The sequence below is a fragment of the Microtus ochrogaster genome, chromosome 4, assembly GCF_000317375.1.
Source record: "Microtus ochrogaster isolate Prairie Vole_2 chromosome 4, MicOch1.0, whole genome shotgun sequence".
NCBI lineage: Eukaryota > Metazoa > Chordata > Mammalia > Rodentia > Cricetidae > Microtus > Microtus ochrogaster.
In genome coordinates, this window is record NC_022011.1 from 82814193 (window position 1) to 82827933 (window position 13741).

At 40.2% G+C, this 13741-nt stretch overlaps 1 protein-coding gene across 1 annotated transcript in view; it reads right to left on the reverse strand.

Moving 5' to 3' along the window:
- Ola1 (Obg like ATPase 1) overlaps nucleotides 1–13741 on the reverse strand; it is a 133880-nt gene that overhangs the window by 97771 nt on the left and 22368 nt on the right. The window lies entirely within an intron of this gene.

A 13741-nucleotide genomic window follows, 5' to 3' on the forward strand; every position in this document is an offset into this window, starting at 1 on the left:
GATAGATAGATAGATAGATAGATAGATAGATAGATAGATAGATAGATAGATAGATAGATAGATAGATAGATAGATAGATAGATAGATAGATAGATCTTCTTCCCCTCATCTCCCAAGTATCTGGGACTGCCAAAGTCACACCCTTTCTATTTTCTGTAAGCAATGTTTCTGTAGGTGCCTTTGAGACTTGCCTTCTTTCTGTTTCCTGTTTTGTTTGTTTGTTTTTGTTTCTTTTTTTTTTTTTACCAGTACCAGCTATTAAACCCAGGACCTCACAAATGCTAGGCAAGTGTATCATCACTAAGCCATCTCCCCCAGACCAGTTTCCTTCCACTAAAATTTAGGTATACACACACTATACTATTTACAATTATTAAGCTTCTTGGACCTGTGTCTCAGAATTCTGGGCCATCTCTGGCCATTGTTTACACACCCTTGGTTTGATCCACAGCGCTTGGGAAAACTTCATTCATATACATATATGTGGGGTGGGTTCCTGAGTCACACAATAATGTCTTAGTCAACACCAGACTATATACAATAAAAGTCTCAGATTATACTTCTGCTGAAAATTTCCTGATTATAAAGGGTTTGTTATTTAGCTGGCTTCGGGCACACAGTCTGTGTAGGCTACACTGACTTGAACTGATAATCCTCCTGCCTTTGCTACCAAGTGTCATGTTTACAAGTGTGACTGACCGATCCTATCACCCAGTATTTTTACTATAACTTTCCTGGGTTTGGATCCACAAAACTTAATAATTTCCTGCAATTCAGTCTAAAATCAGCAACCTGCTTCCTGCAATCTAGGTAAGTAGCAGGCTGTCCCCTAGTTTTCTGTACATAATGATGAACTCACCTAAAGTGTTTCTCCTAACACATCCCCGGGACAAAGTGACGCACGTAAGACTTCCCTTACAGGCTAGGCTGCTGTTAGAGCGTCTCTTGACACTCTCTTTAGTATTTCTACATGCTTTCTTCTCTTTGGGTTTAGTTTCAGTCAATGCTTCTTACTATGTGGACCTTAATCATGAGGCTAAAGCATCTGTTGTCTGTCACTGTCTTGGTTAAAGTCTCTATTGCTGGGATGAAACAATCATAAGCAATTGGGAAGGAAAGGATTACCCTTCCACAGCATTGTTCATCATTGAAGGAAGTTAGGACAGGAATTCAGACAGGAAGGAACCTGGAGGCTGGAGCTGCTGCAGAGGCCCTGGAGGGGTGCTACTTGCTTGCTCAGCCTGCTTTCTTTATAAAACCCAGGACCATGAGCCCAGGAGTGGCTCCACCCACAAGGGGCTGGGCCCTCCCCCATCAATTAAAAAATGCCCTGGGAGACTGCCTCAAGCCCAAGCTTATGGAGGCTCCCTTCCCTCCAGGGAGGCTCCAGCTGCATCAGGCTGGCAGAGACCAGCCAGCACTGTGGCTGTAGTTTCTATCCCAGTGTCCCTTTCTGTGCTCTGTCCTTTCCTCTCCACTAGAATCACCCAACTGGTCATACATATTGTCCACTTCTTTAGAACTTTTACATATTAATTTGTTATTTAAAATTTCTTGTGAAATAGTAACATCTATTACATACTTAAGGCTAGTTTCAATTATTGATTCTTCATTTATTGTGTTTTCCCTGGTCTTTTATGTCTTATAATATTCTGTTGGGGGAAAAAAAAGAATACTTTGCAGGGAACAGCAGAAGCTGAAATACCTTTTATATGCCTTAAACAGAGTGAATTTTATGTTAAATTTTTTACACTTATTTATTTTGTGTGTTGCACTTGTGTGCGGCTTGGCACACACGTGGAATCACAGAGATCCGCCTGCCTCTGCCTCCCAAATGCTGGGATTAAAGGCATGCGCCAACATCACCCAGGTTGTTTTTTTTAATTTACAACTTTTTAAAGAGTGTTTTGTTTTGTTTACAGCAAAGTTACATTTGTACAGCAACAATGATCCATTTTAGAATTATAATATAGAGTGAGGAAGGAGTGTTTCCAAATCCCTAGCATATTATTTTAGAGATTCAGGGACAAGAAATCAGTATTCCCAGATATTTAAAATTTAAGATTGTCTTAAACATACTTCTATCAACCTTCATACTACTATCTAAATAACTCAAATTATTTTTTTAAGAATAAAACATACTAAGCTTGGTAATACTCACAAAGAACTGCAGCATAGAGAACAATGAAGTAATAGAAACTATAATTTAAACTTCAAATCTCAGCCAGGTGGTGGTGGTGGTGGTGACGGTCGCAACAGCAGCCGCACCTGCCTTTAATCCCAGCGCTCAGGAGGCAGAGACAGGTAGATCTCTTGAGTTCCAGGCCAGCCGGCTCTACTTAGGAATTCCAGGACAGCCAGAACTACAGAGAGAAACCCTGTCTTGAAACACCAAAAAACAAAATTTAGCTCTCCCAGTAAGGCAACATCTCTTAATAGAATCCATGTAAACATTGCCCATTAAATGGTTTATTGAAAATTAAGGGTGATTTTTAAGACAAAATGTATACTAACGAGTTCATATACATACATGTAACACACTTTCTCTGTCTCCCTCACCCCACTTCATCTCTCTTCAGAGGCACCCAGCTATGGCCTACGCTTCCCTTGCTACAGAGGCTGTATTTCCTAAGGCATTAACACCTGTGTGTCTGTAATGTAAAACTCTGACCATAAACAACCAGAAGACATGAAACAGTTAAAGTTGACAGACTTATTGCCATTTCCTGTATTTTCACTCCCAAAATGATCATTGCTATAACTCTACTATTTAGATATCACCAGCACAAAGTTTCCAGTTCCATGCACAAAAAAAAATTTAATATGCTGTCTTCATACAGTGAGTACTCCAAAATAGAAAACTATCCTTGTAGCAACTGAAGTCTCGGGGACAGATGCACTGATTAGAGATTTCACAGCAGCACTCAGGCTGTCTCCAGGGCCTGAAGCCAGCAGATGTTGCATCTTATGACTCATTTAGCCGTTCACTCTGCACTAATGTCCACTATATTAGACCACGCACATAGAAGCAACCAAGGAGCCAAAAAGACTCCTGCATTCTCCTCATGCAAGTAATAAAGCTTCCATTTGAATTTAGATTGTTTTAAAAAAGAACAAAAAGTCGTACTTGCAAGCACTTTTTTGCTCTTTAATCATTGAAGGCACAGAGTTTCGACAGGGGGACCAGTGCTACAGCTCAGCACGTCTGTTTATCACACAGGAGCACAACACTACAGATACCAGCAAATGCCCTTATTCCAAATCAGCCTTCCACGTCTTATTACAATAAAAGCTAAATACTGACACTTAAATCTTTTTACAAAGTACAAGATAAACTTACCTTAATTAAGCAATTTTCTTCAATTATTTCTAAAACTTGTTCATTGAAATAATTATCTTAAGAAAATACTTGTAAATTTAAATAATGTTAATATACTAAGGTTGTTAACAATTTAAATAAATTATAACCAGAATTATTTAATAACAGATCAAGGGAGAAATTCAGGGAAAAAAAAGACATTGGTAAAGTCTCTACCCATCTAGACTGCAGCATGGAGTTAATGTTCATGCAAGTACAAAAGAAGTTAGCTAACAGTCTAAATATTTATTCCAGTATCAATCTGAAACCTTAATCGAATAGTTACAATTTTTTCTTTCCAACAGGGAAAAAGGACTAAAAAACCCTGCAGCAGCACATTTTATCAGGAACTAAACTAGAGCAATACCATTAAAGTGACGATGGGTGTTTGCTTAAAGCAGTAACTCATCAGAAATCAAACTGTGCAACTGAAGATATTTCACATATGGAGTTTATAACCTGTTACTGTATATATTGAAGGTCAACTTATAATTAGGAAAATAAAAATTAATAAATATACAATTTATACAAATGTAACCATGCTTTTACTTCACAGAATTTTTTCTAATGAAACTGTCATGTTAAGTAAGTCAATAGCTGCACACATTTAGTCAACAAATTTGGTTCAAGGCAAAAAAAAAGCAAAAAACTCTACATCTCCATTTAGTGGCTGCAATTTAGATTATTCTAGCGTGTAATACATTAATTGTACAAAACAAAGCTGATGTCACAAATACAAAGGAACTTTCTGCAAAACAAGCACAAGTCATTTCTCTGCTTCCACTGCTGGCTGACAAGTGATGAGCACTTTGTTCAAAAATATGCAATGCAGGGGCTGGAGAGATGGATCAGTGGTTAAGAGCATTGCCTGCTCTTCCAAAGGACTGGAGTTCGATTCCCAGCAACCACATGGTGGCTCACAATCATCTGTAAAGAGGTCTGGCGCCCTCTTCTGGCCTTCAGGCATACACACAGACAGAAAATTGTATACATAATAAATAAATATTAAAAAAAATATGCAATGCACACAAAACAACAGGTGGTTAGAAAAATAAAATAGAAAGAAGGGAAGCCCCCTGCTCTACCAGCCAGAGGCTATGCCAGCACCCAGATCCCCACCCCACACCTCAGGCAGGTGCTCTCAAAGGTCAAGCCAGGACCCAGATCCTAGTGCAATCATTATCAGGAAGGCTTACTAGCAGCTAATGGGAGCAGAAGCAGGGAGCCACAACCAAACATTAGGTGTGTCCCTCTGTTTATGAGCCCATGGGTATGTGCAGGTAGACATCTTTACAGCCCCACATATGTGTTGCTAGAGGTTGACACTGGATGTCTTCTTTGGTCTATTTATCTTACAAGTTGAAGCGGGGTCTCTTACTTGAACCCACAGCTTACTTACTTGGGTCATCATGCTAGATGTCTTGCTCTGGATCTCGTCTCTGCCTGCAGAATGCTGGAATATAGCTAGGCTACCACTCCTAGGATTTATTTAGTTCCTGAGAATCTGAACTCAGATCCTCATGATTGAACAGCGAGTACTTTACCTGCTGAGCCAGCTTCCCTGTCCCTTTGTCTGACTGCTGGAAGGGTTTGTCCAGCACCACTCACAGATACTAGTTAATGAGGACAGAGTTTTGGGTTGTTTTTTTTTGTTTTGTTTTGTTTTGTTTTGTTTTTGATTTTCAAGACAGGGTTTCTCCGTAGCTTTTGGTTCCTGTCCTGGAACTAGCTCTTGTAGACCAGGCTGCCTCTGCTTCCCGAGTGCTGGGATTAAAGGCGTGCGCCACCACCACCCGGCCTGAGTTTTGGTGTTTTGAGACAGTGTCTTATGTAGCTCAGGTTGGCCTTGAATTTACTACATTGGCGAAGCTTGTTTCGAACTTCTGATCCTTTTACCTCCGAGTGCTTGAATTAGGCTATAATTCTATATGACCACTACTTCTGTCTTGTAAGGACCTAATTTTTTAAAATTTAGATATGAAGCTTGAATTATTTATAAAATATATGCCAAAGTATTGATGTACTGGCAATATGTGAATACATTATCTCATAAAAAAACAATTTATCCCAATATTAACCCTAGTTAGTCTGATTAAGCTTTCCCACACCCAGTTTACTGTAAGGTACCCACCCTTCAGCTACCTCTCACTCCTGTCTTCCTCTCTCTCATCTTTATTCACTTCCTGTTTTTACTTCCTAATTATAACATCACAGACCTTTTGCAATCTCTAAAATCATGTTCCCTAACAGTATCCCAGCTTTCCCCTCCTAGCTACTTTACCCAACTCAAACGCTTTTTTTCTTCCAAGCTCAATCTAATACTTAATTCTTATTTTTACCCACCATATTTCCCTCCCACACCTTATCTTTACTAAAATCTCAATATATTCCATAGTACCCTTGGTTATTTATCCTCCAACAGTTACTGAAGTCAAAGTGCCACTATAATCACTGCTACTAGAGACATCTACAGAATGGTGACACCAAGCAATTGTGGTTGTTCTTGCAGACGGTATCATCGCTGCTGAAGGAGGACTACTTGGCACAGAAAGAAGAGCTGAAGGTATCCATGTAAAGTTTGCAAAAGGATAGATAGTAAGGAAGTTGGTTCCATTCACTCAAATAAGTCTAAGACAAAAACTGCACTGATTTACAACCAAGCCTGTTTCGATAATAACATTTTTAACTTCACAAATGACAGCTAAGAAGAATGTGGTTCAAAATTGGATGCTTGAAGATCAAGAGATTCTCCTGGACCTTAGAAGTTGCCCTCACATCCCTGATTAATTTCAACTCATTAATGATACAAAAGCTACAAAAGAACCCCTACAGTTGGCTATTTTGGACAGAGGACAGGAAATGAGACCTCAAAGTTACATCAGAAAAATATTCAAGAGAGAGTAAGACTGCTCCAATCACCTAAAATAGATGTAAGACCACCAGGGATATAGGATATATACAAATGATTAAGCTGCAAACAGTAGACTACAGTTTCGTATACCACTGCAGTGCAAAGTAGAGGGACGGTTTCTGCCGCAGGATTTTCCAGAGTGAACAGAGGCTGGCTGTTAGAATGCTTTGTATATGAAGATGAGAATTACTGCATAATTATTTATCCCATTGAATTTGTACTAAAGAAACAAAGAAAACATATGGGCTTTGGTCAAATTATTTGCTGAAGTCCAATACTAGATTAATTTAATAAACACTGATGAAAAAGATAATTACAGAATGCAACGGGGGAAAACTCCATTATTTTAGAATACAATCAAAGACAACTTTATATTGGCAATTTGTGTCTAGGCAAAAATGTGTGACCCATTTAAAACTTCTAAATGACGAGCTATGGAGGGAAGGTGGGCTCTTGAAAACACAAGTTTATGTTCATGGTAATTAAAGGTGATTTACTAACATATAAACACCTAACTTAACCTAAGGGGGTGGAGCAGCTGGATGAAGGCATTTTTACCTTCTCATTTAGCAGTTCAATAAAGCAGTAGAGCCTGGAGGGCTCAAGCTCCAATGGGAACTAAAAACTGGAGCCCCACCTTCAGCTTTTTTAGCCAAGTGCCCACAACAAAACTAAAGAAGCTCTCTGGAGCTGTGTTGTTGAAGCTCTAACTAAAGAGTTGTGACATATGAAATTCAAACAGATATAGGGGCTAGTAATATAAAACAGAGAGAAGACACATCTGCCATTAATAATACAGGAGAAAGGATAAGGCCTATATTTTTCCTTGCCAAAAATTCTAACCATCTGCACAGAAACCATCTTTACATGAACTGATCTTAGATGTGTCCATTAGGAACTGGGCGGACCAGCTTAAGAGAGAAACAAACCAAGAGAGAAGTGTAGTTCACAAATGGTTTACAGTCCTATTTGGAAAGAAAAGAGGGGAGTGTTTCCTAAGGATTAAGACTGCATATTCAGAAACAAAAAGAAATGGCAACAAAATACTAAGGTACAGGCAGGCGGATCTCTGTGACTTCAAGGCCAGCCTGATCAACACAGAATGTTCTAAGACAACAGAACTACACACTAGAAAGATCCTCTCAAAAATAAATATAAACGAATAAGATAAAATCCCATGGTACAACTAGCAGTTATTCTAAAATCTGAAATGTTATATTTAGCAAAATAGACTTTACTTTATAAAACAAGCACTGAAAATAAAATTAAAGAGAGTAAATTACTGGCTAAAAAGGTCTTGAGCTTAGTATTATGATTATTCTGAGAGAGTAAAAGTAATGCATTTATGTGTTCTAAAACTGGCATACTGTACATTTGCAAAGGACACCCAGGGCCATACTGCTAACCCCAGCCTCTGTGATACATTTAACACCGAGAAGTAGAGAGCACACTGCTGAGAGGATGTGCAAAACCAATTACATCGTCCTCTATGAGCTAACCGGCCTTCCTAACTACAGAGAAGTCAACAAGTTAACATCCAATCAAAACAAACGTCTGAGGCATAAATATGAACTTAGGAAGAGTCAACCTGATATAATACCTACATTTCTATCTCCACCCCCACCTCTTCCTTCTCCCACAAGAGGAATATGAATTTTCTTTGCTGGCTTTCAGACCTGTGTAAGGCATACCTCTCAGATTAGCTACAACACACTACACAGCAAGTGTCTTTGCTATTCACGGGGTACATTCTCCCATTTTGAAACAGTCTTTTAGAGCTTTGGAAAATAAGTAATGTTCCAGAACACTGACAAATGAGCAGCACTCAAAATCTGTGGCAAAATCAGTGACCTTCTTATCAACATTCTACGCAAGTCTAAGTTATGGAGCCCACACCTTCCTTCTTCCCTCCCTTCCTTCGGCTGAAATGCTAACTCTTCACCCTGCTTCCCGTCTTCTTCCATCAAGTATCTCTACATCCCTTTACATGCCCATGGGGCCGTATACTTTCCTGAATAAAAATAATGTATCTATTACTTTTAAATAAGTATACTCTTTCATCTTGATATTCACATAACCTAATCCAGTTTATTTCTATAACATCTCATTTTGATAGTCTATGTTATTAATATTATGTGGCATTGATTGACTTGACATTTATTACAGGTTAGTTTTCGGTTTTTTACTTTTTGTATTTCTTTTTTTCCTTTTCTGGTGTGTGTGTGTGTGTGTGTGTGTGTGTGTGTGTGTGTTTGTGTGTTTGTGTGTGTGTGCGCGTGCACATGTACACCTGGAACTCCTCACCTGTTTCGTGCCTAAGTGGAGATCAGCGGCACCATCCTGTCTTCTTTCACCCTCTACTCTGCATGTATGTGGGGGGGCTTCTTGGTGTAGGTGTGTGCATATGTGCATATGGCTCACATGTCTACACATGTGGAGGACAGAGGTTACACTGGTATTTTTCCTCATCACTCTCGACTTTTCACTTTCTGAGAAACCGAACCTCACTGACTCTAGATTGCCCCAAAGGCCAATGAGCTTCAGAGATGTATAACAAGACACTGAAAACTAAAATCAAAGATGAAAAAATATCCCATGTTCCTTGATTGACAGAATTAATACTGCAAAAAAAAAATGGCTATACTACCAAAACTAATCTACCTATCAAAACTCTGATGGAAACAATTCAAGAATTCATATGGAACCATGAATATATGAAAGACCATGAACACTGCTGAAGACATTACAATACCTGGCCTCTAGTAATACTACAGAGCTACAGTAATAAAGACAGCCTGGACTGGTATAATAATAGATGGGTAGGCCGATGGAACAGAATGGAGGACCTAGAAATAAAACAACAAAAAAGATATGCCCACTTAATTCTGATAAAGAAGACAAAAACATACACTGGATAAAGACAGCATTTTCAACAGTGCTGGCAAAGCTTGCTTTCTACCTGCAGAAGAATGGAGTCATTAGGTTCATATCTTGTACCTGGTACAACAATCAATTCAAAATAGATCAAAGACCCTAATTTAAAACCTGAAAAGCTGAAACTTCTCAAAGAAATCCATGGGGAATTCTCTTCAACATGCTGGGGTAGGCAAGAACTTCCTGAACAAGAACATGTAACACAGGAGCCAGCCCCAACTACTAACAGATGGGACTACATTAAAATAAAGTTTCTGCACAGAGTGAGCTGGAGAGATGCCTCAGAGGTTAAGAACCTGCACTGCGTGAAGACTCTAGAGCAGAGATCAACAAACTAAAAGTTTGCAGATTATGACCTGGAGCAAGCATGACATTTGTATCTTCCAAGCATTCAGACACATACAACACACATTCTCAAGTACACATCTACACAGAATACACAATGGTGTAATGTATTTACTAACTGGCCATTAAAGAAAAAGTTTCCCAGCAGTGGTGGCATAGCCTTTAATCCCAGCACTTAGGAGTCAGAGGCAGGTAGATCTCTCTACAGAGCAAGTTTCAGGACAGTCAAAGCAGCACAAAGACACCCTGTCTCTAAAAACAAGAAAAGGGAGGGAGGGAGGGAGGGAAAAAGGAAGAAAAATACTTATTAGCAACATTTACAAATTTTTTAAAGTTATACATAATAAATAGGTATTAATAAATAGGCAACCTCTGTGGTCAATACATGGTACACACACACACACACACACACACACACACACACACACACATATACAAACCAAATACCTACATACATAAAAAAAATAAATCTTTGGAGTGGAAGAGATGCTCAGCAATTAAAAGAACTTGTTGCTATTGCAGAGAACCAAGGTTTGAGTCCCAGCACTGACATGGCAGCTTATAACCATGTATAACTCAAGTTCCAGGGGTTCTAATGCCCTCTTCTGACCTCCATGGGAACCAGGCATGCACACAGTGCACAGATATACAATATGAGCAAAATATGCATTTTTAAAAATCTAACAGAAAGCATAAGCATGAACAATTATTCTAAAGTCTCTAAAACTGGATGGTAATACTGGCTTTCCAACAATGGGAATGTACTCAGTACACTGAACTTTACATCTAGCAATGATTAACAACAAATGTTATGCATGTTAACACAATGTTAAATGTTTTAAAAAAGAGAAAACACATTGACATTTAAAATCCATATTCACACATGGACATAGTAGCACATACCTTTAATGCCAGCATTGAAGAGACAGAGGTAGACAGTTATCTGTAAGTTCAAGGCCAGCTTGGTCTACATATCAAGTTCCAGGCAAGTCAGAGTGCTACACAGTAAGACTATATCTCAAAAATATATAAAATTAAAAACCTATATTCACAAAACAGCATCATTATAAGCAACAGTTTATATGCACTAACATAAGGCATTTCATGTTTCAACTACAAAACAGTTATGCAGGTAGTACAGCATTGCCATTCTCATTTTACATGGAAAACTGTGGTTCAGAAATGCAGATTATTTATTCACGGTTTTACAATTATCAATGGGAGCCAATAGTCATACTCAGTTTGAGTCTAAGACACATACTTAGACAGAGGGTATTGGGTTTTAACTTTCTGAGACAGGTGTAGTAATATTTAATTTGTATTTTAAAAGATCAGAAAATAAAACAGCCACACTGGTCATCCGTACAGACCAGGCAGTAGTGGTGCACACCTTTAATCCCAGCACTAGAGAGCAGACAGCTCTCAGATAGTCTCATTCTGAGGATTTATGGACTCAGGATTATTCTTTCAGTCTGAGGATTTCTTACTAGTGGCTTGTATGTTTTGCTTTCCTGATCTTCAGGCTGAACCCCTCTCTCTGGGTTTTTATTATTCGTGCTACAGGCAGGCTTTCTCTGTATAACAGTTCTGGTTGTCCTGGAACTCGCTTTGTAGACCAGGCTGGCCTCCAATTCACAGAGCTCTGCCTGCCTCTGCCTCTAGACCCTCCAGAGTATCTGTGTACGCCACCACCACCTGGTTTAAGTTCTTTTTTTTTTATTTATTTATTATTTATTAAAGCAAAAAGTCTTTATTCATACACAAGTTTGCAAACTCAGACTCTTCGTATGTCCAACGTATTGGAGTGATTGGAGGGCCCAGCCCAAGCTCAGTTGGAGTTGGGTAGCAAAGGTAGGGGTGAGGGACTTCTAAGGTTCAGGACCCCCGATTGGCTGATATTTGTCTAGGGCTGTCCTGGTGAAAAGTGATTATGTGCTGGCAGGTGACCCTGTCTACAATGGTTGGAACGTTGGGAATTTCCTTTGGATGGTCTGTTCCTGGGTGGTGCAGGTTTATGACTTTCCCTAGACCTGGTGGTACCTGCTATGGCAGCTGTGTGACTGGGCTCCACATTCCCCCCTTTTCACAAGTACCAAGGACAGGATCTAATCATGGGTCCTTCCTGCCTAGGAGCTCAAGGGGGTGGCACTGGGACCTCACTACCATTCATTAACGTACGGATTTTTTTAGGGCAGTGACATCTATTGCCATTCTTAAAGCCCTGTAGCTTTGATCTTTGAGTACAACCAGATTATAATTCTGAAGTGTGTGCATGTCTATATGTAGTTATGCCACATGTGTGAAGGTGCCTGTGAAGGCCAGAGGGAGGCTCCAGATCCTCTGGAGCTGTACAACAGGAAGTTCTTAGTCACCTGACGTAAGTGCTGTGAACCAAACTCAGGTCCTCTGGAAGAAGAGAAGCATTCTTGGCCGGGCGGTGGTGGCACACGCCTTTAATCCCAGCACTCGGGAGGCAGAGGCAGGTGGATCTCTGTGAGTTCGAGGCCAGCCTGGTCTACAAGAGCTAGTGCCAGGACAGGCTCCAAACCTACAGAGAAACCTTGTCTCGGAAAAACTAAAAAAAAAAAAAAAAAAAAAAAAGAGAGAGAGAAGCATTCTTAACCTCCAAGTCATCTCTCCAGTCTAACTGACATGTGTTTTATTCAGTAACACAAGTGACATGAAACAAAACAGTCTACCTAGACAGGTCTTAAAGACACAGAAAACATTGTATTTTAGCCTGAATCTCCCAAGTTTGTGTTCCATGAACCTGACACAGGCACTGAATGGAAATGAAGTATCAAAAGTTATTCAGGTTTGTAGGAAGCTGTCTTCAAAATCTCAACTTCAGAGCATAAGAGTAAAATCTCTTGCAAGAGCCTGTTCACTATTAAGTGAAATGTTCTGTGTAATCTAACAATTTGAACACTGTATTCTTCAGCCCTCCAAGATCAGTCATCTTTTAAAGGTTGTTTCATCACACTGTGAATCCTGAGTTTACATTTGGGTTAATTAAATAAAATTAACCTTGGGTCAGAAGGCTGCATTAGCAATTAGATGACAGAAAGTAATCACAGAGTATCAGAGGGTATTCAGGAGAGCTAGAGAGACACAGGATGGGTGGGTTTTGGAGTGACACAAATTTTTCTGGTTTGGCAAGCAGAAGTATGGGTCTGTGGGAGACACAAGTAAGGAGGGTTAGCTGGTTGCTACTCGGCCTCTCTGAACTGGCAGGTTTTCACTCCAGTCTTTGAATCTCGAGTCTTATTCATAAATAGAACAATACAGATTTAAAGATACCTTTAGCAGCAGTGACAAGAACCAGTGCCCGTGGGTACAGAATTCCCGCCAGGCTGTGGCCTGAGTGGCCAGGTTGCTGCTAGAAAAGCAGGCTAGTTACTATGGAGCTGCAATTGTTGGATGGAATAGCAGTAGATCTCGGAACAGCCACTGTGCCAAAGTTAAAACAATACTCATCAGCCTGTGCCTCAAGTTAAAGACTTGCTAGCATCCATGTTCTTAGGAACATGATGGTGGGGGCCATCTATGTTTGGTGCTAACACTAGAATTAGGCAGAGCAGTTGTAATGGTCTGCTCTGTCCCTTTAAGAGACAAGCCGGCTCACTCTCTCACCTTCCACCTAGGCAAGCTGATCTTCAGCTTGAGTCCTTTCCTCAAAGAGGCAGCCTCTGTCTCTCCCCACTTCTCCCCTTTCCCCGTTTCTCTCTTTTTCTCTCTCTCTTCTCCCCTCTCCCCTCCATAACCCACTAAATAAATATCCAACCTCACTCTGCATGGCATGCCTATTGGTTTGTCTCTCGTCCAACTTGTGGCTCCCTGCCAGGGACTGCCAGGGACCAGCCACCTTCAGGGACCTGTGGTGTGGTCTCCTGGAGTGCCCACTGCAGCCACTTGGGGAACTGTGCCATCCCTGCCTGGGACTGGCTGCTCTCAGGACCAGCTGCCCACTGCTGCTGCTTGGGGACCTGTAGAGTTCCCCAAAATGCACAAGCAGCACTTTACTTAATCCATTACAGCAGTCATCTATACGTTTTACTGTTTGCAGGTTAGATGCCTCAAGTTTCACTACTTTTCCTCTGGGAGTCCCGTCAAATGATCAGACTCTAATCTTGGTCTTTCTCATGTCCTTTTGCTTGGAAGGTTAAACCATCTACCCATCCCTAGTTACTGTT